Here is a 27,623-nt window from a genome sequence, read left to right on the forward strand (position 1 = left end):
TCATGAAGGTCACTGCATCACTGTCCATCTGACTTTCTCTTGTTTGACTTCGACTTCCCCTCTCTACAAAGGCTTGGAATCCTTACCATCCAAACAGAGCTCTTCAATCTCAAAATGCTGGCATTCTGTTGGTCCCAAGAGTCTCTAAAAGAACAGTAGGAGGTAGAGCGTTTAGCTACCAAGCCCATGAGAGAAGCGCGTTTCCGCGTGTCCAAGCGCATTGATCTATCATAATATAGTTCCCTCAGTGTGCGGGACAAAATTAGGACGGAGAAAGACAGTTCGAGCTGACTCTGAAGAGACGGAAATCTACAGGAGACAAGAGATACGATGCAATCTGTCGCGAGTTCTCAAATTGCCGAAAAATCGTCCATAACGCCTTTAATATTTAATTTCACTTGCAATCTGTTAATTTTTCCTTCTTTTTCTCCCACTTCCCCGGTGGGAGTGGAACAGGCACATCGATGACCTGTGGATCCAGATGCAGCTCAATTCCCTGAAGAAATGGTCTACTCCATATGAACGATTCTTCATCTGCCTGCAAGAACTGGTTCTCCTCCTGAGTGGGTCCAGCTCCACTGTCTATGAGGGAGTTTGATCTCTCCTTCACTGTGGAACTCCTCAAGGTTTCTACTTTTTCCCAAAGAGGTTTGGTCGTTTTTCCTGGCTGAGAAGGAGGGTCTAAGAACAGGGCAGCTTGGGACATTGCCAAATCCTATGGACATTGTTTAATCTGTTAATTTTGCTGTCGCCTTCTAGGCAACTGCTGTGTTACAAAAATAAATTGAATATATATATATATATATATATATATATATATATATATATATCATATATATTTGAGCTAAATATATACATATACTGTATATGATATATATATATATATATGTATGTATATATATATATATATATGTATATGTATATATATCTATACATATATATATGTGTATGTATATATATATATATATATATATCAAATCAATTTATTTTATTTTTCAATTTATTTATTTATCATATTGCTATGTATATATGTTATATATATATATATATATATATATATATATTGTCGCACCAGCCAAAAATATGCATAATAGAGAAGAAAAAAACATATATAAGTCACACTGGAGTGTAAGTCACATTATTTTATTATTTGATCAAATCCAAGACCAAGAACAGACAACAACATGGTAAATAGGTGTACGTATGCTAATGTAACACCTTCAGCTACATGACGCACAGACAGAACTGGTAAGTGTCTGGTATGTTAACGTAACATTCACAGTTATTCAGAAAACTATAGCATAAAGAACATGCTAACAAGTTTACCAAAGCATCAGTATTACCCGAAATCACTAAATCCATTGAATTCTTCTTCCTCTGTGTCACTTCTAAACAACTCCACAAACTCCGGAGGTTGAGGAAGTGCTGATTCGTCTTCTGCGTCGCTTAGAAAATAGAGCGCCAGTGTGAAAATAATGAATAATATCACATATAAATCGCTCTGGAATATTTAGTCGCACCTTGGCCAAAACTATGAAAAAAGTAGGACTTATAGTCCGGAAAATACGGTATGTGAATTTCTTCCAATAGATTCATCAGCTTGGCTCCCATTTTCCCAAAACCCCTTAATTTTATGATTTTTTATTTACCTTCTATTTTTCAGGAGAATTCTGGCCCCAGCTGTTTTTAGTGTGTAAGAGTATCCCGGCTCTAAACTTGTCAAGACTCAAATCATCTCGAGCATGACACCTGGAAATGTAATCTAATTGGAGCTAAATCCTGTTCGCAGAGCCACTGGCGTATCGATTGGCTTCCTGCTCATTCACCTCCACAATGCAGTGTTCTGAGAACAGCGCTGCCAGAGAAAACAAATGGTAGAATTAGCGAGATGCGCTCTGGGGCAGTCACACAGCCATGTTGAGTTGAGCAGTGACTGCATTGGCGAACGCCATGTTCCAGATCACAGCTGCCACTTGAGATTGTAACACATTGAAATGCACTGTTTCTGTTGGAAGAGGATATAGGTTTACTTTATTTGCAAGAAATAAAGAGTAGTAGGTGGGCAGCAAACTTTCAGAGCAATTGATGAAATCCTTTAACATGTTCCAGAAGGAGAATTGGTTTTCTTTACAGAAGTGCTTTGATAGAAAACATTGTGCAGGCTTTTAACATGCATACTCTGAAACATTTTCTTGATGTTGCAGCTCTGTTAAAACAGAAAGTAATTACCGGTAGGCCAAAACAAGCCTCTGTCTACTGTCCTATAAGGCTCTGTGTAAGACCCTAACCAGATACTGATCAAGTATGATAGAAGTAAACAAAAATAACACTAGATTTTTTTCTCAGTACTGTAGCGTGTTGAACAAGCTGTCACAGTCATTATGTCCTCTAAAATGTCAACTTGTGTTCTAGACCTGATTCCAAGCAGACTCTTCAAAGACATTATCCTCCTAATTCTAAGTTATATTCTAAATATAATAAATATCTAATTAAAAAACGGTTATGTTCCATTGTCACTCAATCACACAGTCATTAAACCACTTTTGAAAAGCCTAATCTTGATCCTGACCTATTAGTAAACTATTGACCTATTTCAAATCTATCTGTCTCTAAAATCCATGAAAGAGTTTTGCTTTGTCGCCACCTACAGGACAATAATTGATTTGAAGTTTTCCTATCAGGGTTTTTAGAGCTCACCACAACACTGAAACTGCACTAGTTCGTGGTTTGTTATTAGCTGCTGACAATGGACTGGTCTCAATCCTGGTTCTGTAGGACCTCAGCGCAGCATTTGACGACATCAACCACAACATTCTACTGCAGAGGTTAGAATGTGATGTACGTGTCAGAGGGACAACCCTCGGCTGGTTTAAATCCATTATCAGATAGTTACTAGTTTGTTAATGTTAATGTAAACCAGAGCTCCTCACCTTGTTCTAAAGTAACTTACGGCGTGCCACAGGGTTCAATGCTCCCGTTGGGTAACATGATCAAAAAGCATGGCATTAACTTTCACTGCTATGCAGATGACACACAGCCGTACTTATCAATGAATCCCGATCAGACCGATCAAGTAGACAGACTAAGTGTCTGTGTGAAGGATATAAAAACAAACCTGACACTTTCTTATCTGCTTCATAATTCCCCAAAAAACAACATCATTGTACTAAGGCCTAGTACAATGATGTTGTTTTTTCGGGGTAGTAACCAGGCCTAGTAACTAAGCTCATCTGCGTAATATAGCTCAAATCTTAAAAATCTTTGCTAAAAGTCCCGATGAAAAACGTATATGTATTTGTTAACAACAAGTTTAGACTATTGTAACTCCCTGCTCGCAGTGTGTCAGTAAAAGAGTAGTAAAAGCTCTCTTCAACTGGTACAAAACGCAGCAGCAAGATTACTAACATGAACTAAAAGAAAAGAGCACATCACGCCTACGTGCTCAAATCTCTTCACTGGCTCCCTGTTGAGTTTAGAATCAAATTTAAAATCCTACTCCTGACTTACAAAGCCAAACATGACATGGCCCCATCCTACCTCAAAGATGCTATAGCTTATAGTATAGTTGAAAATATAGTACATATCATCCAAACAGAGCTCTTCGCTATCAAAATGCTGGCCTTCTGTTGGTCCCAAGAGTCTCTCAAAGGAGTAGGTGGTAGAGTGTTTAGATACCAAGCTCCTGTGTTATGAATCAGCTCCTGTCCATGTTAAAGAGGCCGACACAGTCTCTTCATTTAAGACCAGGCTTAAAATGTTCCTCTTTGAAATCGCTTATGGTCTGACCAGTTAGGAACAGAAATTAAAATCTACAGTTCCCCAGCTACGCTGCCCTAGGAGCAACTTCTCACTTGCTGTGGGAAGTATGACAGCTTGAGCACTTTCCTCAGCTTCTTCCTACTTACACTATAAACAATATTTCATATTTTAGTTCACCTGTTGCAATCTCATTGCTGTTCTCCTGTTTTTCTCTTCTTCTACTGGGGTGGTACTGTTTCAAGCACTGCCGCTGCAGATCTAACCCTAACCCTCTCTCCATCACTGTGGTTACCGAGGTTCCTATTGTCCCCCAAAGGTTTTGTTTTTACTTATCAAGAAGGGAGTAAATTGGGACAATTTGCTAATTTCAAATGCACATTGTTTAACCTGTCACCCTTTGAGGTAACTGCTGTTGTGATTTTGGGTGTTACAAAAATAAATTGAATTGAATTTCTGCCAAGTCAGTTGTACCTGTTGCCTATCTCTGAACTAAAAAAAAAGGATTTTATTGAAAATGTATTAAAAAATAAATACAAATAAACCACATTTCTGCTACTTAATTGTATGATACTAAATTAAATATAACAATATTATATACATAGCTCCACTGTGTAGCAGCTAAGCTACAGCTCATTATTATGTTTTACTGCCTTGGTTTGTGGTGAAATAAAAATGTATTTGTGGCCCCGTCTCTACAATGTTTTATGTCCCACATGCTTCTTGAAAGCGAAAGACAATTCTGAACAGCATGTGAAGTCTTCATTTACACGCGGAATGAAATGTAAAAAACTATAATGTGCTATTTTACAAGAACTCATTAATCTTTCTCAGGCATCAAAAAGGTGCATTTCAGGCCAAGATTCTTGAGGAAAACCTTATGAAATGGGTTATTTTCTGCTTTTCAGTACAACAAAAAACTTACCGAGAAGCAATGTTTGAAAACTACCTGTACACATTACAATTGTTCACAGTTGTGTACAGTCAATTATATATTTTGGTCATTTAAGACAACTGTTCATGGTTGGATTTATAGCTTTATACGCTTCACACACTTTAATAGAATAAATGAGATGTGTTGGCCTATTTAATGTCATTTTCACATCTGTTCTTTACTGCTGAGTGGGACCCTGTGCATTGACACTACACCTCTGGGGGCTGATCTGGATGGCTCAGCGGTCAGTTATGACATCCACACTTTGGGCTCAGAATAGCAGCTGTCTTGTCTTTCCCTTGGGGATCCATCGCTTGTAATATGTGTCACAGTGTACAATGACACCTGGGCTGCCAATTAAAGTCCCCTTGCTGCACGGTGGCAGAGGGGCTAGCAGGTTTGACGCCCGGGCCAGGCTGGATCTTTCTGTGGGGAGTTAGCGTGTTTCTCCCTGTGTATGGGCTGGTTTACGCTGGGCGCTCTGGTTTGCCCCATCAACCCAAACCATGCAACATTTGTAAAAAAAAAAGACGAGCTCAAAGATCTGGAGATGGGCCCCTGCTCCTGACAGATTACACAGACTCCAGCGTGCCCGACAGACTCCGGTGCAAAGAGTATCCCTAAATAGTGTAAGGTGCTACAGGTGAAGACAGGGTTGGTTGGGTGCAGAGGTGCTCCACCAATCATATGGCCTGAAATATGCAGCTTACCAGGATCAGGGCTGGGGAGCAGGTCACCAGTCTCAGGCGAGTGCAACCATTTTACATTGGAAGGTAAACACAATTTTTAGACACTCAAAAGGAGAGGAACTGCTGGCCAGGCGGTGTTTATTGTAACATCAGATACTTCAATCTTTTGTAATGTTCAGTTCAACATTTTGCACTAAAGCGCAATTTATATATTTTCATTGACACAGTCAGCATCCTCAGTGTTCCAATCCCAAGTCTACAAGAGCAAACTCTCTAGACTCTATTAAGATTCAAGAAGACAAACCAATGTGACATTTGCTGTACAACCCAAGAACAAGTTTTAAGTTGCACAAATTATTGTTGTAACTTTAAATTTTGCCCAATGGTTTGAAGTGCACATTACGTTCAGCAGTCATTGCTTCTGTCTTCTGGCATTGTGTCCTGCAGTTCCAGTCCTTTTTAGCCTGTCTGTCCCCATGCAGAGGTCATCATTACGGAAATCATTTCATCCTAGTCCCAGATGGCAAGTGTGGGCTCTGGCAGGCGCTCTGATTAGGAGGCTGCTCTGGAAGGGTTTATCTGCATGGACCCGAGCCCTGTCCACCACTCCATTCTCCAGTAAATCTGCAGCCTCCCTCTGACAGCAGGGCACCTTCAGCGCTGGAAAGATCCCAGTGCTGAGATAAACTTCTTTTATGTCAATGTGTCATTCAAGGAGAGGTGTATACATGTGCAGGTCAACAAGGTCCAGGTTTAGTAAATGCAAGTGTCTGGAAATTTCTAAGGACAGATTTAGGAAAAATTCTGGATCTGTTATAATAATTCTAATTTGTAACAAAGCTTCCAGCTCTTAATTTATTTTCATTTACCACTAACATTCCTCCGACATCACACATAAGGAGCAAGCTTGTATGTTCTCTGCAGAAAAGGCATTTACCTGCAATAGTGACTTATTAGTTATAACAGGTTTCATCCAGGACAGTACAAAGAGGGACAAAAATGAAGAAGTAATGACATTATTGGGCATATGTTTTCAGCCAAGAAACTAAAATCAAATAATAAACACCTTGTCCTAATTTTACTTTTCAGCCCAAACTAAAACCATCTTAATATTTGTAATGTTTTTCTTATTTTGTGCCAAAATGCTTCTAAACATGAAGCTACATCTTCTAATTTATTGAAAATCTGATACAGCAGCAATGTGAAATTTATGAAAAACAGTACACCGCTACTGAGGCATGCTCTCACTAAACAGAACAAACTAGGCTGCTGACTTTGTCACATTTTGCAACGTGAAAGCATTTTGGGCACATTGACATTAATATTTTAAAACATGGGTATTCTGTTCAGAATAAAACAAATGCATGCAACAATTGCACTTTAGGTTCAGACACCTTTAAATAATGAAATATACAAGAACAAAATACTAAGTAGTTTAAATTTGTGTTGAATTTGAACCTTAATTTAATAGTGGGGCGCATCCACCTAGGGGGGCACATGTGACCGCATTTTGAATTTGAATAGCCATTCAATTCGCTGTGTCAAAGCTACGGATCTATGGTCAAAGCATTTTGAGCGTTTTTTGCGGCACGAATCCTGCGTGTGAGTGTTGGACGCTTTAGACGTGCGGCCAGAGCGGCCAAACTGCTGATGAGTTTATTTTCTGGACGCCAGGGCGCCTGCTTTCAAATGTACAGGCGTCCAACTCGGGCGTCCAACTCGGGCTTCAATCGCAAATTTGGACACTGCGTTCTTAACGCGCTATTATTTTAATTTTGAAAGTAAAATGGTTTAGAATAAAGTGTAATTGCAAAGCTTGGCTTCACTGTGACTATGGTGGGAGACGAGGAAAGACCGGTGTGTCTACTGTGTCTTAAAATGTTGGCAGCGGACAGCATGAAGCCAAATAAATTACACATGAATAAAACACACACTTTGCTTTGCGAACATATCGGGGGTGTAGGGTTTATACGCTCACCGTATTTATAGTCGCGGCGGAGAGTAGGGGACGCAAAGTGTTTTCTTCTTCCTAGGGGGGGCTTAAAAGAAAATAATTGAGAAGCACTGATTTAACCTAAGTGTTTTGAAAAACATTTCACCTAAATCAACAGTCCAAAGATTTTTCATGTGGATTTTTTGTTTTAATCTGCTTTGTTTCTTGACACAAACGGACATATGCTTAACTCTGCAACTTGTTGTTAATATGCGACTGCAAACTTTCCCCTGTTGCTGCAGATAAAAGTGTTGTACCAGCCCCTGTTCAATTTTCATTCTCTGTATCTTCTATTTTCCCCGTAAAAGCTCACTTGAGAGTCTGTCTCGCTCTTAGCATCAAAAGATGGAAAATACAATCAGCACTTTAATAGAGCCCATTTCACTGCTAACACAGTCAGAAGATGGGCGCCAGGACGACAAAATGAAAGAAGTATCAAGATGGAGGCTGCCATAACAAAGACAACACATTCAGTTTTCAAAGAGATGCAGATATCAGCATTTTAAAACTCACTTGACCAAGCCTAGCCTTTCTCCTCTGCACCTTTCATCTCAAGAGCAGGCCCCAGGAAAGACAAAAAAAATGCTTGGCTACTCCATATTTAAATGATTCCAGGCTTGACAAGTTCACGTGTCTATTCAGATCTGGTAGGAATAGTGAAAAAAGCTTGCATCGCACAAGCACTAAACACAGATCTGGAGGTTATGTGTTTGTCAAACCACCATTTACTTTCACATTAATTAACGGTACATTGTACATTTACATAAAAAAGATGAGCAAATTCACCATCATTACCAAATTCATCCATCATTTACATATTTATTTATTTATATTATGTACATAGCATTTTGACTAAATGTTTGAATACTATTAGAAGAAAAAATCCAAATATATGAAATAACATTTTTGTTTGCTTATAACATTCTTGTTGCTTTAAGGATGGGGACATATTACGTAAAATCTACTTTGATGAGCTTTCAACCTTGTCATACGTAATTGTGTTTCCTGATCATTAGTTTCCTCTGAGTTGTATTTAGATTGATTTCTGCCAGTTTGAGTAATCCTGTATTGTCCTGCAACTGAAGCTTGAGTGCGCATAAAACTGTTTTCACCTACCCCCTATTTATTATTTAATATGGACATAGCAATTACATAATGCATTGTTTCAAGTGTTATAGCAAAGCTTATTTCAATATAGTATTTAAGTCTCAAAATGTGTATTCAGTAACCCCAGAAATGACATGGCATAAGATATCTATATCTTCTGCACAAGTTGTCATTAAAAAGTAATACACATTTATTGATTCATGCTGTGTGATGCGGTGAAAATTTATAGATAAAATATAGTACTAGTGGTAAAGTTCTTACACACCCCAAAGCTCAATACCTTTCCTTTGGGATCACTAGCACGTATAGTTATACTATTTGTCATTAGGGCACTCCCAGATATGCATGTGTGGTATCAGCTCTATAACTGGAGAAGTGCATGCTCAAATATTCTTTTTGAATGAAGTACAGGATATATCGCAGTTCACACAGCTGCTGGCTAACTGATGGAAATATATATTTGTATGTGCTCGTCCCTGGTCCAGTGGTAAAGGGTGTTTTACACATGTGGTTGCTACTACCACCTTCAGAACATTTAAACAATATATATATCTAAAATGTCCCTCTCACCCTCTGCAGGTGGTCTCATCCTGTGTGCAAAATTAGAAAGATAAAAGTTAAATAAGCAACATGCCCCACCTGCAACCGCCTCCTGAGACCTCCCGAGACACTAATTTAATTTTTGCACATGTTGTTAATAAAGCGCCGTATGCCCCTCTCCTCTGATATGATTTCATTTGGACAAATAGTCCTGAACATTAATATCAATACGCACACTATTGATTTTCCCCGTCGGCTCTGGTTTGAATGTGAGCGAGTTTGAGAACTCAGGGATTCAATTGCACTGAATTTAATTTGGTGGTTTCATGTGCGAGCAGATATCCTGAAAGTCCGACTTGTCTAGAGCTGTGTTCAATATCCTTCCTTCAGCCGGTTCTCCCGTTCCTCCCCCTTAGAGAGAGATGCATTACTCCAAAAGCAACCCGAGAGCTCTAATCTCTCCTGCTCTTCTCTTTTTGTTGAGAAATGTTGGGAACCTTTGACTATAGTTCCACAGTGGCCTCCGGAGGGTCAGTGTGCAGCATTACCATGAAGAGGCCAGGCCAAGTGTGTGGGCGTTCACTCGAAACACCAGCCTGGAGTTTTCTTGAGGTTCAAAAATGGGCATCAGTTGCACACAAATCAAACGTGCTATGTGCAATTGTTTGATGATAATAAAAAAGATGCTCCAGTAAAAATATTTGCTCCAAAGCTTATATTGCTTGGATATGTTATTGTAGTTATGAAAAAGAGCTAAATACAGAGTTGCTAGTAGGAGTGGAGTACAGTAGGTACAAATGAAAAGATGTTTAAATGGAGCCCCACCACTGGAGGGGATAAGATGAGGAGCTCAGTCAAATGGGAGGAACTTGGAGATGTAGAGTGTGCCCTCTGCTGTGGGTGGGGCCACTCACATGCTGAGTAAGACTGAAGGTTTGAACGACAGCATCAAGCTCTTTAGCGTTTCTATAACAAATATTATCAACATGCACATTTAAATCACCTGTAATGACCAAACCATCAAAGTCTGTGCATACGACTGTGGAAGTGTGTATAAAACAATGAAGAGAATGGATGGAGACTGTTTTAGCTCCATTTTAAAGGATACATACTCAAATGATGAAAACACCCCAAAGAAACCTGTGGGTGATTATTTCATCTCTAAAAACTGCAAAGACCCCTCTTCCTTTTTGTTTTCTCGTGTTTCAGATTCAAAATGAAAGCAAATGTTAAGTGAAATGAATTCACTATTAACTATTCACACTATTCCAATTTGAATTCACTGAAAAAACGTGCCTGCGATCCATTTACATCTAGAGGTTAATATAGACAAAATACCATCCAATGTTGAGCATCTACAAACAACATGTAATCATTTCAGATGTTTATGTGAGACTGACATGTTATCATTATCTCTACTGTATTCTTGTGAATGTTCACTTTGTTAATTGGACTCAATTATAATTAATGAGTACACTCAACAAAGAATATTAAGGAACATATGTTTCCCAGGCTATGTCAATAGTTGCAAAAACCTTCAATCATGCCCACTGCTTGGAGCACAAAGCTGGTATTTATCCACACCAACTGACATCAGATTGAATTGATTACCTTATTATAAGAAAGCACTGTTATTATTGCCATAACTCACTTCCCATTAGTGATCCAAGTGCAGTTCAGGAGAAGACAGAGCGAACCCCATCAGGAGATCATCACAGGATGGTCGCAGATTCATCTTGTGTACTTGATTAGGTCAGATGTACAGGAGACGGCAGGACGCAGGAGAGCGGCTATATCCATTTCAGCATATGAAAATGATTTCCATAGACACCCCTGGGTAGTGAGAGGCCACTTTGCCACAGCCTGACTGAATACCATTAATCATGACTAAACTCTATCACAGGCACTCAGAAGCATCAACCTCTCAGCGCGAGATTAGATACACTTTCAGATGAGGGATAAGATGGGAAAACACCCAAAGTTTTGACCGGATTAATATCTAGTGTACATATCGTTGAAAGATTCAAAGAAAACAAAACATTGATTTTGTATAACCTCATACCTTTAATTTTCATAAAACAACATACTGGTTTTGTAAACAAAGCAATGTTTACATTTGGAAAACACATTTAAAAACCTACTATTTCCAAGGCTCTGTTTAGGTATTAGATTGCCCTTTGCTGCCACTAGTGTGAATTATTATAAGTTGTAACTTCTTGTCTCCATGGAGATGCATTGTCCAGAATGTTTCACAGTAAGACATCAAATATGCACCTTTACGTTGTATCAGTGGGTTACTGAGTGTTTGTATGTTTTCACATTGTTGGAGCTTGCTTTGTGTATTAATTAATAGCATTAAAAATATGTCTGAATGTTTTCACCATGTTTTTATTTTCTCAGGGTTGGCACAGTGATCCAGCTCCGATTTAAAATTTCACACCAGATGCCCTTCCTTTAACGACCAGCCATATCACTTGAGTTGGCAATGGGAGAACACTGAGATGAGATACAAAAGCACTAACCTTCTAGTTCCCAGGCACTTGCATTAGCCAAAACGCAAACTTTCCAATAGACATGTCAAATTTATCTTATGAAATGAAGAGGTTCAGTTTCCATCTGCAATAGTTGGAAACTTGCTCAGGGTGATGGTCTGTTGGAAAAGGTTTACACTGTATTTTTGCATTGAGCTTTAGAGGATTTTCAGTGTTTTCACTTGGGGCAAAAGCCAAAACTGGTTTGTCCACAGAAAATGAGGTGAAATGTTTTTGCTCCTCTCCTTCAGTTAAACCAAACTTAGATCGGACTGAGGTGGAAGATTGCCAATGTGAGATAAAGATAAATCTCATTTTGGTTGTTGTACATTTATGTTCAATTGGTGATTGTGGTAATAACTCTTGTGTCCTGCTTTTAAACAATAAACGGATTGAAAAACCCTCCCTCTGCTGCTATTAGAACTAATTTACATATCCAAAGGTAATGGGTCTGCAGTCTTCTTTAAGGACAAAATACAATTAATTTCACCACACACAAAAAACACAACTCTACAGCAACCTAAACACTTAGTACTGACTCACTTTGTACCTGTAACTGACAAAACTGTCCAAGAGACTCTAGACTCTTGTCTCAATTTTAATATACAGTACATTTTAGTGTAATTATTAATGTTTATTTTTTGTATTATGGTTTTAATGTGTTCTCATTGTGATTTTAATGTTGTTGAAATGTCTGTTAAAGCCCTTTCAATTGCATTTAGTACAAATTGTGCTCTACAAACACATTTTGATTGATTTGATTGAATGCCAACAATTACCCCTCCGTACTTATTTAAAGGTGCACACCATGGAGAAACAGTCTACAGTTCATTGTGAACTTCAGTCAAATATTTATGAGCAACAGTATAGTCCAAAAACATGAGATAGTGGTCCTGGCTACCACAGTTTCTCCAACAGTTAGCATTTCCTTGTAAATAATGGGCACTTTGTGGCGTGGACTGCCGATTAGTCCTGCCACGTATCAATCATAAAACGCACCTACTGCTCACCTGCAGCCGCGTGCGGATCGTCCCCCGAGAGCAGCACGGTTCCGCGTGTCTAAGCGCATTGATCTCTCATAATATAGTTCCCTCAGTGTACGGGGCAAAATGAAGACGGAGAAAGACTGTTCGAGCTGACTCAGAAGTAGACTGAAATCTACGGGGGACGAGTGATGCGATGTGATCCATCGCGCTAATAAACAAACGCACATGTGTGTTGTATCATTCCGCACGGGGGAGTGTGCACTTGCGCACTTCCGCCTGAGTTCTCAAATCGCCGAAAAAATCGTCCATTGCGCCTTTAATGCATTGATGTCATTTAGATATTATTCTCCTTGAAAGTTATAGAAATTTAGACATTTAAAAGCCTTGATACAAATTTCCATCAGAGGGTTATAATGGTCATTATTTTGTTTGATTTCTTGGTTATAATGACTCTTAGGTATTTGTATATAAGTCCTGTTTCTCCAAGTTAAAGGATTCTTTCAACACAACGAAGCATTTTACAATGTGGCAAGGCAAGTTGATTTGTAGAGCAAAATTCGTACACAAGGCAATTCAAAGTGCTTCACACAACAGGACAAAATGCATTCAAATCACAAAGACATGATAGAAATCACTAAACAGTATAAGCCATAAAAGAGAAGAGAGCAGAGAAAGTAATTTCAGTCATATGCCCAGATAAACAAAAGTAGAGGCCAGAGAAGAGGCCAGTCTCACATCTTCAGGAGGCCGGTCCCTGAGGTCCTCAGAGTCCGAGATGGTTCATATGGCTCTAACATGTCCGAAAAGTACTTTGGTGCTAGGCCATGGAGAGACTTGTACACAAGCAGAGCTGCTTTAAAGTCTATTCTCTGAGCCACAGGGAGCCAGTGCAGAGACCTGAGAACAGGACTAATGTGATCATACTTCCTGGTTCTAGTCAGGACCCGAGCAGCAGCGTTCTGGATGTACTGCAGCTGTTTTACAACTCGTTTGGAGAGGCCAGTGAGCAGGCCGTTACAGTAGTCTAATCTACTGGAGACAAACGCATGGATAAGTCTCTCCAAGTCTGGTTTAGACACTACACTTTTAATTTTTGTAATGGTTTTAGAGTCTGAGTCTGAGTCCATTATTACCCCCAGATTTCTAACTTATTTTGTAGGTTTTAGAGCAAGACTCTGAGGTGACTGCTAACACTTTCTCTTTGTTTCTGTGGGCCAAAAACGATGATTTCAGTCTTGTCTGAGTTCAGCTGGAGAAAGTTGTTTTGCATCCACAAACTGATCTGTTGGATGCAGTGACAGAGTGAATCCACTGGTCCATATTCACTTGATGTTAGTGAAACATAGATCTGAGTGTCGTCTGCATCATTATAATAGGACACATTTTCGCTGCGTAGCAACTGACCTAATGGCAGCATTAAGAGGTTGAACAGAAGGGGTCCCAGAATTGGCCCTTGGGGCACCCCACAGGTCAGGGGCATGTGGTCTGAGACACATTTACTAATCTCAACAAAGTACTTCCTGTCTTCCAGATAGGACTTTAATCAATTTATGGCAGTGCCAGTGATCCCACCCAGTCCTCTAGTCTCTGTAAGAGGATCCCATGATCGACAGTGTCAAAAGCAGCACTCAGATCTAACAGAATTAAGACTGAGGCTTTGCCTGTTTCAGTGTTCAGGCGGATGTCATTTGTCACCTTGACAAGAGCAGTCTCAGTGCTGTCATGAGGTCAGTGATATGTTGGTAAACAACCTTTTCAAGGACTTTACCTCAAAACGGTAGATTAGATGGGCGAGTAATTACTTAGTACTGCAGCATCAAGACTGCATTGTGGAATTTATAGCATTTTTAATGCCCTGAACTTTGTTATTAAAGAATAATGCAAAGTCATTGCACTTGGATGTGCAAATTAGTTCAAACGAAAGCTGAGTGGGAGGGTTTGTTAATCTATTTATGGTGGCAAATAGGACATGTAAGTTATTACCTCAGTTTCCAATTATTTCAGAAAAATATATTTGCCTAGTTCTACATAAAGTGTAGGGTTAAGGTAACTTCTCTCTTTTTGAAACTGGAGCTTTGACTTGCGCCAGTTCCTTTCAGCCCCGCGGCACTCCCTTTTCTGTGCCCTGACCAAATGCTCATTTCTCCACGGCGCTTTCTGCTTATTTTTAACCATTTTAGTCGGCATAGGGGCAACGGTGTCGAGAACATTCAAAGCACTAGATGTAACAGAGTTCAACAAATAATTTACATTAGAACACCCCTATTTCACCCCTACTGACCGCTAGAGGCGGTGCTTCAAGCACTGGATGACTACAACAGACAACAAAGTCACGAGGAATCCACAGGCCACTTAAAAAACACCCACCTCAACAAGATGAAGATTGGTGCTGGCGCAAGACCCCATCGAGGGGATGGGAAACCACCACATTCACCCTGTAGAATCTGGCAAAGGTAGAAGATGACTTCTAGGATGTCGCAGCATAGATGACATGCAGAGGAACCCTCCTGGGCTGCCATGAAGAAGGTAAACAGTCCTCTCGTCGAATGACACCTGACACCAGCCGGCAATGGCTGCTCCTGTGAGGCATAAGCACATTTGATGGCCTCGACAACCACTCCATCGGGCGAGGCGTTGGGTAGATAAAGGTCGACCCTTACGAGGACTGGCGTAACACACAAAAGGATTTTCGAACTGTCGGACACACGCAGTGACCCGTATGTAAACTTCAAGGACAGGGGAAAGGGACCCTGTTGCAGACTCAGCACCAAACCGTGCCAGCTGCAGCGGTTGGCATTTGCCTGAGGAGCACAATACCTTAGAAAGGAAGGAGCAGTATAACGCAACCAGCCATATCCCGCTCTACTGAAAGCGAGTCGTGTCATTGGAAGGTCAGTATGTGAGTTTGTTTGTATTAATTCTCGACCCGCGCATGCACAAAGAGTGATCATTCAGTGCTTGAAGCACCGCCTCTGGCGGTCAGTATGGATGAAATACAACAACTGTGCTGAAGAGCTTCCAGGCAAACATACCTAGGCAGGTAATGACCATATGCCAAGTCACAGGTCAGATCTGTGTAAAAGCGACCTCGTTCTCTGTAAACACAAGCATGCATTTTTTGGAAAGTATTTTGAGCAATAAAACAGGAGCAGTAACATCTCAATGGAGAGCAGGTGGCAGAGAAGTTACATATGCACATTTAAATTGGAGTTCAGACAGCGACTGTAGAGAGAGATGGGTCTTGATTTGTGCGGTTTTGTCCACACCCCATTGCTTCAATTGAGACGTTCTACCCTGTGCGTGATGAGGTCTGGTGCAGGAACTTCCGTGCTGTCAAGTGTGACGAGGATGCATCTTTCTGACAGCTCTCTCCATGTACACTGAACCTCCGCTCCAACCCCCTCCACCACCAGCATCACAGCCCCAACAGTCCTTCATTTCACACCACACAGGTCAGGGATTATGTATGTGCGCTGGTTGCTGAGAGGAAGAGCTCAAGCATGCAGAAAAGATGGGGAGAAGCTGTCTAACTCCTCAGCCCTTGGTGTGCTCAGGGCTACAGTGTGCACAGACATCATGTCCCCTACCTCACCTTGTAGCAAACATAGGCCCATATCAGCCTCCATCAAGTTTGTCCTCTTTCACAAGATTGTCTATGGGGTCAGTATGTGGTACCTGTTCAATATTTATCTTAGGTTATATGTGAGAGACTTGTGGAATGACTTGTGGATTAATGCGTAGCTCATGATTTCTGCAGTTGCTCTTACCCCCCAGCGATCACATGAGGAAGAAGACCATGAGGAAGACCACTGTGATGTATTCGAAGACACAGACACATTCAATCTCTATTTAAATAAGGAGCATGTGGTGACTTTATCTGTGCATCTGAGGAAAATGAAGTTTGGAAACTAGAATGCTTTCTGCCTTATATTGTAGACATGATATTTTAAGTTTTATATTTGATTATTTGGCTGTTGTAGAATTGACTACAGAACCAAAGTCATTGTCATCATTTGGCTGTTGCAGAGTATTGAAAATGTTTATGTAATTTTAAACAACAAAACTACAACAAAGAATGGTTCTATATTTTACTGAAATACAAAAAATCTTATATCTTGGCACAATAATTGACATTAAACATAGTATGCTAACACTAAAACCCAACAAAGAATGAACTTTTTAACAAAACTCTGAATATGGTAAATCAGAAAAATATATATATATATTTGTTGTTTCACGGATTTTCCTTGGCATTTTTAACGCAAAAACAGGAAAAATATATATATTCTTTTTAGAATCTCCGTTTTTGACGTTGGCGGGCTCGCGAAACAACTTATTAAAAAACTTGTCTTAAATTTAAAAAAAAAAAAATGACATAAGCTTAATTGAGGGCGTTTTTTTCAAATTTAAAAAAAAGTTTAAATTAAATTAAGTTTGAATCAGTCATTTTTTTCCATTTGCATGATGTCTGTTAGAAAAGAGTCTGTATGGAATTATTAATTTCAGTCCAATATTTTTGAAAAATAGGACAGTCCCAAAACATGTGATAGTGGTTTTCCTCCTGGCTGCCACAGTTTCTCCAATAGTTAGCATTATAGATTAAAGAAAAACTAAATTGTATAGCAAATTCATCAAGTTCAAACACAGCTGGCTAATGCTAGTTTACATATTGTTGCGTGGCTATGCTAATAAATGGTAGCCTAGTTGTAGAGTTTTAATGAGCCCAATTGTTGCTGCTGTCAAGTGTTGTCAGCTCTGTAGGTAAGGATCAAACCCTTAACTTCTGTCTACTTTTAATTCAACCATTTTCATTTTTATGCACTGTTTTTCATAACTATCTAACAGCAGAGATAGGCAAGAGCACGCTTTGATGCCTTCAAAATGGCGGTGACAAAACAAATTAATCACGTGGGTGAAACCCATGGATAGGAGGAATAATTATTTCTGGTTGCATACTAGATCCAGTGCTATTTTTGTGATAAACTACAATGATAACATGTATGACTGGCATTTAGCCAATTTGTGCTGTTCTTTTGACAGTTGGCGCTGCAGTGGAAGATCTACACTTGGACTAAATCTGACCAAGTTGAAAGTATGCACCTCATTATCGGTTATTTCCAAAGGTCCGTTGTGTGACATTTAACTGCAAATACACTGCATTGCCTCCCTGCACGCACGCACACACAGACACAGACACACGCACACACCACGCACGCACACACACACCACGCACGCACGCACGCACGCACACACTACGCACGCACGCACACACCACGCACGCACACACCACGCACGCACACACACACCACGCTCACACGCACGCACACACCACGCACGCACACACACACCACGCACGCACGCACGCACACACTACGCACGCACGCACACACCACGCACGCACACACCACGCACGCACACACACACCACGCTCACACGCACGCACACACCACGCACGCACACACCACGCACGCACACACACACACACACACAGACACACGCACGTACGCACACACACACACACACACACACACACACACGTGTTGTCTTCTTCATGCTCTTCTCACTGTGATGTGGGAATGATACAAAAAAAGAAGCAAATATGAGAAAAAGTAATGGGAGTTTAAACTTGAATATTTGCTATAGAATTGTTTTCCTTCATCCGATTTGGCCTAATACGCCGTCCTATTATTCTGCAGCGGCAGACCATAGAAATTTGAGCTAGCTTCTTGGAAATTCCACTAATTACTGCACCGAAGGAATCCATGGTTGCTATTTATTCACTCATGTGTCAAGCATAAACGGAGCGCATTGTGTTCACATGTGGACGCATAGACAACAAACGTAAGTGTCTGATATGTTAACGTAACATATTAACAGTTATTCAGATAACTATAGCATAAAGAACATGCTAACAAGTTTACCAAAGCATCAGTATTATCTCAAATCACTAAATCCATTGAATTTTTTTTCTCGGTGTCACTTCTAAACAACTCCACAAACTTCGGAGGAAGAGGAAGTGCAGGTTCTTCTTCTGCGTCTCTTAGAGCCTAGAGCGCCCTCTTGCGGTTGCCAGTGTGAAAATAACGAATAATATCACATCAAATCAAATCAAATCAATTTATTTTTGTAAGGCCCAAAATCACAACAACAGTTGCCTCTGAGGGCCACAGGGAGAAATGAATCAACAATGTCTGTGGTGGCGATGGAGTCAGACAATGTCTGTGGTGGCGATGAAGTCAGACAATGTCTGTGGTGGCGAGGGACGATGTCCCAGGGTCCTCTGTCCTTAGACTCTCCTTCTCGGCCAGGAAAAACTACAAAAAAAAAAAAAAAAAAAAAAAAAAAAAACCTCTTTGGGAAAAAAGCGTAGAAACCTGGAGGAGTTCCAGTGAAGGAGAGATCCGACTCTCACAGACGGACAGACGGACACGAGGAGACTGGAGCTGGACCCACTCTTCAGGCAGAAGAGGGACCGTCTGAGTCGAGCTGGACCCACTCTTCAGGCAGAAGAGGGACCGTCTGAGTCGAGCTGGACCCACTCTTCAGGCAGAAGAGGGACCGTCGGAGGCGAGCTGGACCCACTCTTCAGGCAGACGAGAGACCGTCGGAGGCGAGCTGGACCCACTCTTCAGGTAGATGAGGGACCGTCCACACAGGGCAGGGACCACTTCACCAGGGGAGGGGCATCTGGGTCCACAGGTCCTCAGAAGTGAGAGAAAGAAAAGAAGGCGGTGAACAGTTTGCAAGTGGAATCAAAAAATAAATATTGTTTGATAGCATAAGTAGTCAGAAGAAGAGGATAGTGCTCAAGCTGTCATACTTCCCCCAGCATAGTTACTCCTAGGGCAGCGTAGCTAAAGCTGTGGGTTTATCTTTATGTTCCTAACTACTCTGACCATAAGCGATTTCGAAGAGGAACGTTTTAAGCCTGGACTTAAATGAAGAGACTGTGTCAGCATATTTAACATGGGTCGGGAGCTGATTCCATAACACAGGAGCTTGGTAGCTAAACGCTCTACCTCCTACAGTACTTTTAGAGACTCTTGGCACCACCAGAAGGCCAGCATTCTGAGAGCGAAGAGCTCTGTTTGGATGATATGGTTCTATAGCATCTTTGAGGTAGGATGGGGCCATGTCATTTATGGCTTTGTAGGTCAAGAGTAGAATTTTGAATTTGATTCTAGACTCAACGGGGAGCCAGTGAAGAGACTTCAGCACTGGCGTAATGTGCTCTCTTCTTTTTGTTCCTGTTAGTAATCTTGCTGCTGCATTTTGAACCAGTTGAAAGCTTTTTATGGAGCTTTTAGGACACGCTGCAAGCAGGGAGTTACAGTAGTCTAATCTAGTCGTTACAAATGCATGGATAAGTTTTTCGGCATCACTTTTAGGCAGGATTCTTCTGATTTTGGCGATGTTGCGCAAATGGAAATAGGCTGTTTTACAAGCTTGATTTATATGAGCTTTAAATGAGAGCTCCTGGTCAAATAAGACTCCAAGGTTTCTTACAGTAGAACTGGAGGCTACACTGACATTGTCCAGTGTGACTATCTGCTCAGATAGAGCGTCTCGTAGATGCTTAGGGCCAAGCACAATGACCTCGGTTTTTTCAGGGTTAAGAAGCAGGTAGTTTAGTGTCATCCAGGTTTTTATCTCCTTCACACAAGTACTAAGTCTGTCTACTTGATCGCTCTGATCAGGTTTCATTGATAAATACAGCTGAGTGTCATCTGCATAGCAGTGGAAGTTAATGCCATGCTTTCTGATAATGTTGCCTAATGGTAGCATATAAAGAGTAAACAGAATCGGACCGAGTACCGAACCCTGTGGCACACCGTAAATTACTTTAGAGCTTGGTGAGGAGCTCTGGTTTACATTAACAAATTGGAACCTATCAGATAGATAGGATTTAAACCAGCTGAGGGCTGTTCCTCCAACACCTACATCACATTCTAACCTCTGCAGTAGAATGTTGTGGTCAATGGTGTCAAACGCTGCGCTGAGGTCCAACAGAACCAGGATTGAGACCAGTCCATCGTCAGCGGCTAATAACAAATCATTTGTGACTTTAACTAGTGCAGTTTCAGTGCTGTGGTGGGCTCTGAACCCTGACTGGAAAACTTCAAATAAGTTATTGTCCTGCAGGTGGCGACAAAGCTGTTTTACTACAACTTTTTCAAGGATTTTAGAGACGAAGGGAAGATTTGAAATAGGTCTGTAGTTTACCAATAGGTCGGGATCTAGATTAGGCTTTTTCAGAAGAGGTTTAATGACTGCATGTTTGAAGGACTGTGGAACATAGCCACTTTGGAGTGAAGTATTTATTATATTAAGAATAGGGTCTATAATTAGGGGAAGAATGTCTTTGAGGAGTCTGCTTGGAATGGGGTCTAGGACACAAGTTGAGCTTTTAGAGGACATAATGGCTGAAGTTATCTCTGCTTGATCAACAGCTGTGAACCTTTCTAGGTTTACAGGTGGATTTATATGGGACGTTAGATTTACAGCTTGGGCTAGTTCAGGGCTAATAGCGGGGGTAATTTCATCTAATTTATCTCTGATTGTTTGTATTTTATTATTAAAAAATAGGAGGAAATCATCAGAGCTAAGTGTAGCTGGGATTGAGGGCTCTACTGCACTGTGACAGTTTGTTAGCCTAGCTACAGTGCTGAAAAGGAATTTAGTGTTACTTTTGTTGACTTCTATTAGATTTGAATAATATCTGGTTTGGGCCTTACGCAGAGCCTGCTTATAGGACAGCAGGCAACTTTTCCATGCTTTTAGGGATTCTTCGGTGTGAGAGCGACGAAATAATCCCTCTAACTTTCTAACTCTTTGTTTATGTGAACGCAGTTCTTGGTTGTACCATGGGGAGGCACGCTTTGGCCTAATGACCTTCTGTTTTAACGGCGCGACAACGTCAAGAGCAGACTTCAGAGAATTCATGGTCAAGTCGACACATTGATCACTTAAACTGGGACTAAAACTGTTCTCAGCAGGATCACATGACATGTCACTGAATATTGGCTCTATTATTTCTTTGAATTTTGAGATAGATTTTTCAGATATTGTCCTTTTCATTATAACTTTATTTTGTGGGACTGGATGATCTTTAAGAATAAACTGAAAGGTAATTAGGAAATGATCTGACAATATAGGGTTTTGAGGGAGGACAATGAGGTCACTAATCTCTGTTCCATACGTTAGGACAAGATCCAGAGTGTTCTTGTGAGTGTGAGTCGGTTTATTTACATTCTGAGTGAAACCAATGCTGTCTAACAAGGCGCTGAAGGCATTACTGAGAGAGTCATCACTCATGTTCACGTGGATATTAAAGTCTCCAACTATAACTATTTTATCCCAGGCTAACACTAAGTTTGATATAAAGTCAGAAAACTCTGTTAAAAACTCTGAGTAGGGACCAGGAGGTCGGTAGATAACTATGAACAAAACTCCTTTTTGGTTTTTCATATTTGGACATGTGATCGACAGCATAAGGCTTTCAAATGAGTGAAATGCATTGTTAGTTTTAGGGCTCATGAGTAGGCTTGAGTGTGAGATCACTGCCACACCACCACCTCGGCCTGTGCTCCTGGCAGTCTGAAAGTTAACATGGCTGGGTGGGGTGGACTCATTTAGTCTGACGTAGTCGTCTTGTTGAAGCCACGTTTCAGTTAGAGCTAGAAGATCTATGTTATAGTCACTAATTAATTCATTAACTAAGAGCGATTTGGAGGAAATTGCTCTAATGTTTAGCAGTCCACATTTTACGTGTTTATTCATTTGTGTATTTGTGTCATTTGTGATTGTTATTTTCCTTAAGTTATTTGGTCTGACGCCTGAAATATTTTTTCTGAGATGTGACTTTTTGGCATTATTTGTACGAGGGACACGAGGGACACACACAGTCTCTATCTGTCTTGAATCTGAACACTTCACATGTAACAGAACGGGCGAGAGTTCAGCGACAGAGGAGCGTCTTAAACTGCTGCTCTGCGCCCGGGGCTCATCCCTAGATGGTCACTTAACACGACTAAGACTATCGGTCAAATTCCGAACTAATAGGGATGTACCCTCCGAAGTCGGATGGATGCCATCCCTGCGTATGAGCCCGGGCTTTCCCCAAAACGCACTCCAGTTATCAATAAAGACAACGTAAGTCGCACCCTGGCCAAATCTATGTAAAAAGGTGCGACTTATAGTCCAGAAAGTACGGTATACTTTAAAGTTTATACATCATGGAGATGCTTTCCACTGCACTGACAAGAACAGACAAGAAAAAATATTAGACAGGAGTTTAGAGTATTGTTCGTACTAATGTGAATTTAGCTTGTATTGATGGTTTTAATGAAAGGTGAGTTGTGCCATTGCATTTTCTAACCAATCAATCATTTTATGTATTGCTGTGATTATTTATTAGCAAGATTATGATTATATGTAGCAATAAAATCTTATAACAAAGCAAAATTCTATGCAATGGTAACGGCAATTACACTTTTTGACTTTTAGTCTGAATACATTCTGTATGTAAACCTGAGAGTGCTGAGGTCAGAAGTGGAGAGACAGGCCTCCTGAATCGGAGGGTTGGGGCTCATTGAGGGTCAGGGGTTATGGAGAACAGGCGCCAGTCCCTGTGCTCGTCCAGGGACAGGGGCCGGACCACCTGTCAGACTGGGTTAGCCTGTCAGGTGAGACAAAATGGGACAAGCAAGGGGCTAGCGGAGGTGTGCTGGACAGGTGAACACTGAAATCCCGGTCACATATTAACACTTACTTGCAACGAAGGCTTCAGTTTAGTTCTAGACACAAAAAATATTTGTTTAATGAGTTTTACCAAGGTTAATCAAATGAGTATAACCTCTGACCTCCAGCAGATATCTTATCAATTATAACAGCAATTATTCCATGCTGGACTCTTGTTCTCTTCTGGTAATGCTGCAAAATATCCTTGCATTATTAATACGTAATAAAAAATTGCCAAAGCACATAGTATAAATAAAGGGCATGGGTTAGAAGAGGCATCGTCTAAGAAGATGTACATTGTTATTGAATTTTGTCAAGAATGTATGAGAGTTGCAGTAAACTAACATCAATCTAGTCTAGACTGCATGTTCGGAATGAGCAACAAAGCTTTACTTAACTTATACTTTCTCATTTTTCTGAACAAGAAATATTCCAAATCAAAAAGACATATTTGGTGATTTTGTTCGATCCCAATATATGTAGAGTCGTACCGTGTGTGCCAAAACAGCGCCCCTGCAGGTCTTGTCTAAATGAAGTCAATGGAGACATTAAAAACTGGACTTACACAAGTTGTTGAGATTCGACACTTGCTCAATATCCAATTTATAGCATAGATCCAGGGAAAAACACATTTTCTGATGATAACAGATAATGATCACAATAAAAAGCAAGCCTTGGTTAAAAAAAAAACAACACAAAAAAACAAACCCATGGACAGTGGGAACAAAATCTGTTTTAATTTAATAAAAAAAAAATGTTTAATTATATATACAGCATAATGTCAAAATAAAAAATGAATAAAACTTGAATGGGCTAAAAGTATAAAATGTTCCCATTTTGTTAATCTACTTTTTCAACACCTTTTATGGAAACTCAATGCTATTGGCCAGAGATTCAAAATGTGCAGTGGTATATACAGCCCATTATGCAGCTGTATAGAGAGCATCATCAGAGTAGGCAACTGTGTTATTGTGTCAGTCAATCAATCAATCTATCAATCAACCAATCAATCAATCGAACAGATAAATGTATCCTCTCTAAGGACAATTGCAGGAAGACTGGTCAGAGTAAGGAAGGAGGAGTCAGGCACTCTCGCCTCAGGGCAGTTTTTTTGAGAAGGGTATTAGACTTTGAGACAAAAGTGTCATTCCAGACGGGAGCCAGATGATTTCTGGGAACAGTCTTGCTGCCTCTGCTCACAATTTGGAGGACGGGGTTCAGGGAGTCCAGTGATTTTGGAAGCAGCTTTTATTCTCTTCAGAGGGGGACTTGTACCACCAGATGTATGAAAAAGAGTGAAAAGGAGTGCTCTCAAAGATTGAGTTGTAAAAGGTGGACATGACGTGTTGGCTGCATGTAAAACTGGAGGATGTTAGAGTATTATTTGAAGGAAATAACTGGATGTAGTCTATATCAGGGGTGTTAAACTCATTTTGGGAATTTCAACACTCAGGCTGGATCGATGGCCGAACATACCGTAAAAGTAATACAATAAAAAAAATATAAGCAATAGATAGCTTTATATACCCTAGTAATAGTTATGTGTGGAAACACAGATCTGCTGCAGGTGAAAGACTGAGTCCATATTCATGCATCAGCAGCAGGAACAGGAATATGGACTTGTTGATATCACAGACATGTTGTCTGTTGCAGCTCAATCAACAATCTGAGCACACTATTTTCATAGTTTAAGCTTATTTTAGTGACAAACTATTCATGTAGTGAATCAAATGAGTGCATTGTGTTTGTATTCACAGTCACATTAGTGTGGACACAGTCAGAGCTCACAGCAGCTTCACTCCATCATGTTCATACTTTATGACACCTGTGGCTCCTGATCTGTCCAGGTTTGCACTGGCTCAGATGTTTTCCTCACAGAGCTGTCATCACAGAAGTTTGTTTTCTTGTTGTTAGCTCCACATTAGAGCCATTTTTAGCACAGCTCTAATGGCTACTGCTATAAGTCTATAAAGTGCGCCTGGGCACTTCTCAGCCCGAGGTACTTGCTCCAGCAGCACAGCAGCGCTAAGCAGCGCAGGGGAGGAACGGCTGTTACAAAGAACTATGGGTAGTTCTAGCATTAAAAACACTATGTCTATCCGAAATTAATCAATATATAGATTAAAACTTTTGGGGGGCTGAATGCCCACAGGCCGCATGTTTGACACTTGAATGTTGCTCATAAGGCGCTGGTACAGCTGGCAGCCCGGTGTAAGCGCTCTCTCTTCTTTCTCACACTTATTGTGCTTTATCTCCTATATTTTGTAAATATAGTTAGTACATTTTTTCTATTTTACTGTATGATAGGGACACGCGCTGGAATAGTTTTTTAATTCAATTGTTTTTGACTTTTTTTCGGCTGGATTTGAGCGTTTTTCGTTGCGTTCGTTGTGTTGTTGTGACGTGAGCTAGCTCCGAGCGAGCCCACCAGCCCCCCCCCCGCTTTTATTTGTGTGTGAGTTACATATAAAGACCAACAGGTGACATCAGCGTTTCTAAAAATGTATTTGTCACATTTTTAGTCATTTGTGATTTAGGTTTTTACATTATATATTTGTATGAATATAGGATTACCGGTATATATGATCTCACAGAAGAAGGAAAGGCAAGTTTATTTGTGAAGCACAATTCGTACACTACATAAGGCAATTCAAAGTCCACCACACAATAGGAAAATATGCATTCAAATAAGATACTTTCAGTCATATGCACAGCTAGTCGATTTTGAACATTGTCAGAGTAGTATTGTCTCACATCTTCAGGAAGACTGTTCCAGAATTTAGCTGCATAAAACTGAAACGCAGATTCTCCACGTTTAGTCCTGACTTGAGAGTTGCAGCCAGGTAACAATGGGATTTGTATGGCCTGTTACAGGGTTGTAAGGATAAACAAAGAATATGGGTTTCAGGTGAAACTCAGAGTGTAAATAAAAACAAAACAGGGCAGGCTATTATCAGGAGGTTCCCGCAGTGGGCAGGGCTTATTCAGAGTTCTCAGACAGATTGAGAATGACTCGTGGATGAGAGTTGGAACATCTTGTTTTTCTAAAACAATGTCCAGCTAACTACAACCGAAGCTTTTTCTGCAACAGTTTAAATAATATAATTCATCTAGATAAGGGGTGCCCACACATTTTCGGCTCACGAGCTACTTTTATATTACAGATCTAAATGATTGTATAATTTAGTATAATTTTTATTGCCAGTATTAAACAGGTTTTTATTTTGGGAGTGTCTACAAAGCCGCGGCGGCCGAAACTGCCATGTTATTTTGTGCCGCGGCTCCTGAAAATGCTGCGCTATTTGGGTTACGGTTATGGTTATGGTTATGGTTATGGTTATGGTTATGGTTATGGTTATGGTTATGGTTAGGGTTAGGGTTGGGGTTAGCCATGAGGCTATATGGCAGTGCCGCGGTTCCTGAAACTGCTGGGCCATTTTATCACGCCGCGGCTTTGCAGCCACAGCCTTTTATTTTTGTTTAACCATAATTAGGCAATAGAAACACAATGTAGGCTTTCAATAATAGCCTAATATTGTTTATCATATGCAAATGTGCAATATAAAAATGAGAGAGAAAATCTGCTATTTAACTAGACCATTTAATAAAGCTGAGTATTTTGAAAGTAAAATATACTGACCACAACTACACTAAATGATAGAAAGTTGAGCGCGCGGCCAAAACTGCCATGTTATTTTTGTGCCGGCCGCGCGCCACGGCTCCTGAAACTGCGCCGCTATTTGACCGCGTTTTTGCGTCATTTTAGACCGCGCCGGGTTAAGGTTAGGGTTAGGGTTAAGGTTAGAGTTAGGGTTAAGGTTAGGGTTAGGGTTAAGGTTAGAGTTAGGGTTAAGGTTAGGGTTAAGGTTAGGGTTAGGGTTAAGGTTAGGGTTAAGGTTAGGGTTAGGGTTAAGGTTAGAGTTAAGGTTAGGGTTAAGGTTAGGGTTAGGGTTAAGGTTAGGGTTAGGGTTAGGGTTAGGGTTAAGGTTAGGGTTAAGGTTAAGGTTAGGGTTAGGGTTAAGGTTAGGGTTAAGGTTAGGGTTAAGGTTAAGGTTAAGGTTAGGGTTAAGGTTAGGGTTAAGGTTAAGGTTAGGGTTAGGGTTAAGGTTAGGGTTAAGGTTAGGGTTAAGGTTAGAGTTAAGGTTAGGGTTAGGGTTAAGGTTAGGGTTAAGGTTAAGGTTAGGGTTAGGGTTAGGGTTAGGGTTAAGGTTAGGGTTAAGGTTAGGGTTAGGGTTAGGGTTAGCCGTGAGGCTATAACGGGCTATAAGGGAAATGCCGCGGTCCCTGAAACTGCGCGGCCATTTGACCGCGCCGCGGCTCTCCAGCCACGGCCTTTAAGAATATAGT

The sequence above is a fragment of the Eucyclogobius newberryi genome, unplaced genomic scaffold (genome assembly GCF_026437365.1).
Source record: "Eucyclogobius newberryi isolate DKJ021-1_F unplaced genomic scaffold, fEucNew1.0.hap1 SCAF_19, whole genome shotgun sequence".
Lineage (NCBI taxonomy): Eukaryota > Metazoa > Chordata > Actinopteri > Gobiiformes > Gobiidae > Eucyclogobius > Eucyclogobius newberryi.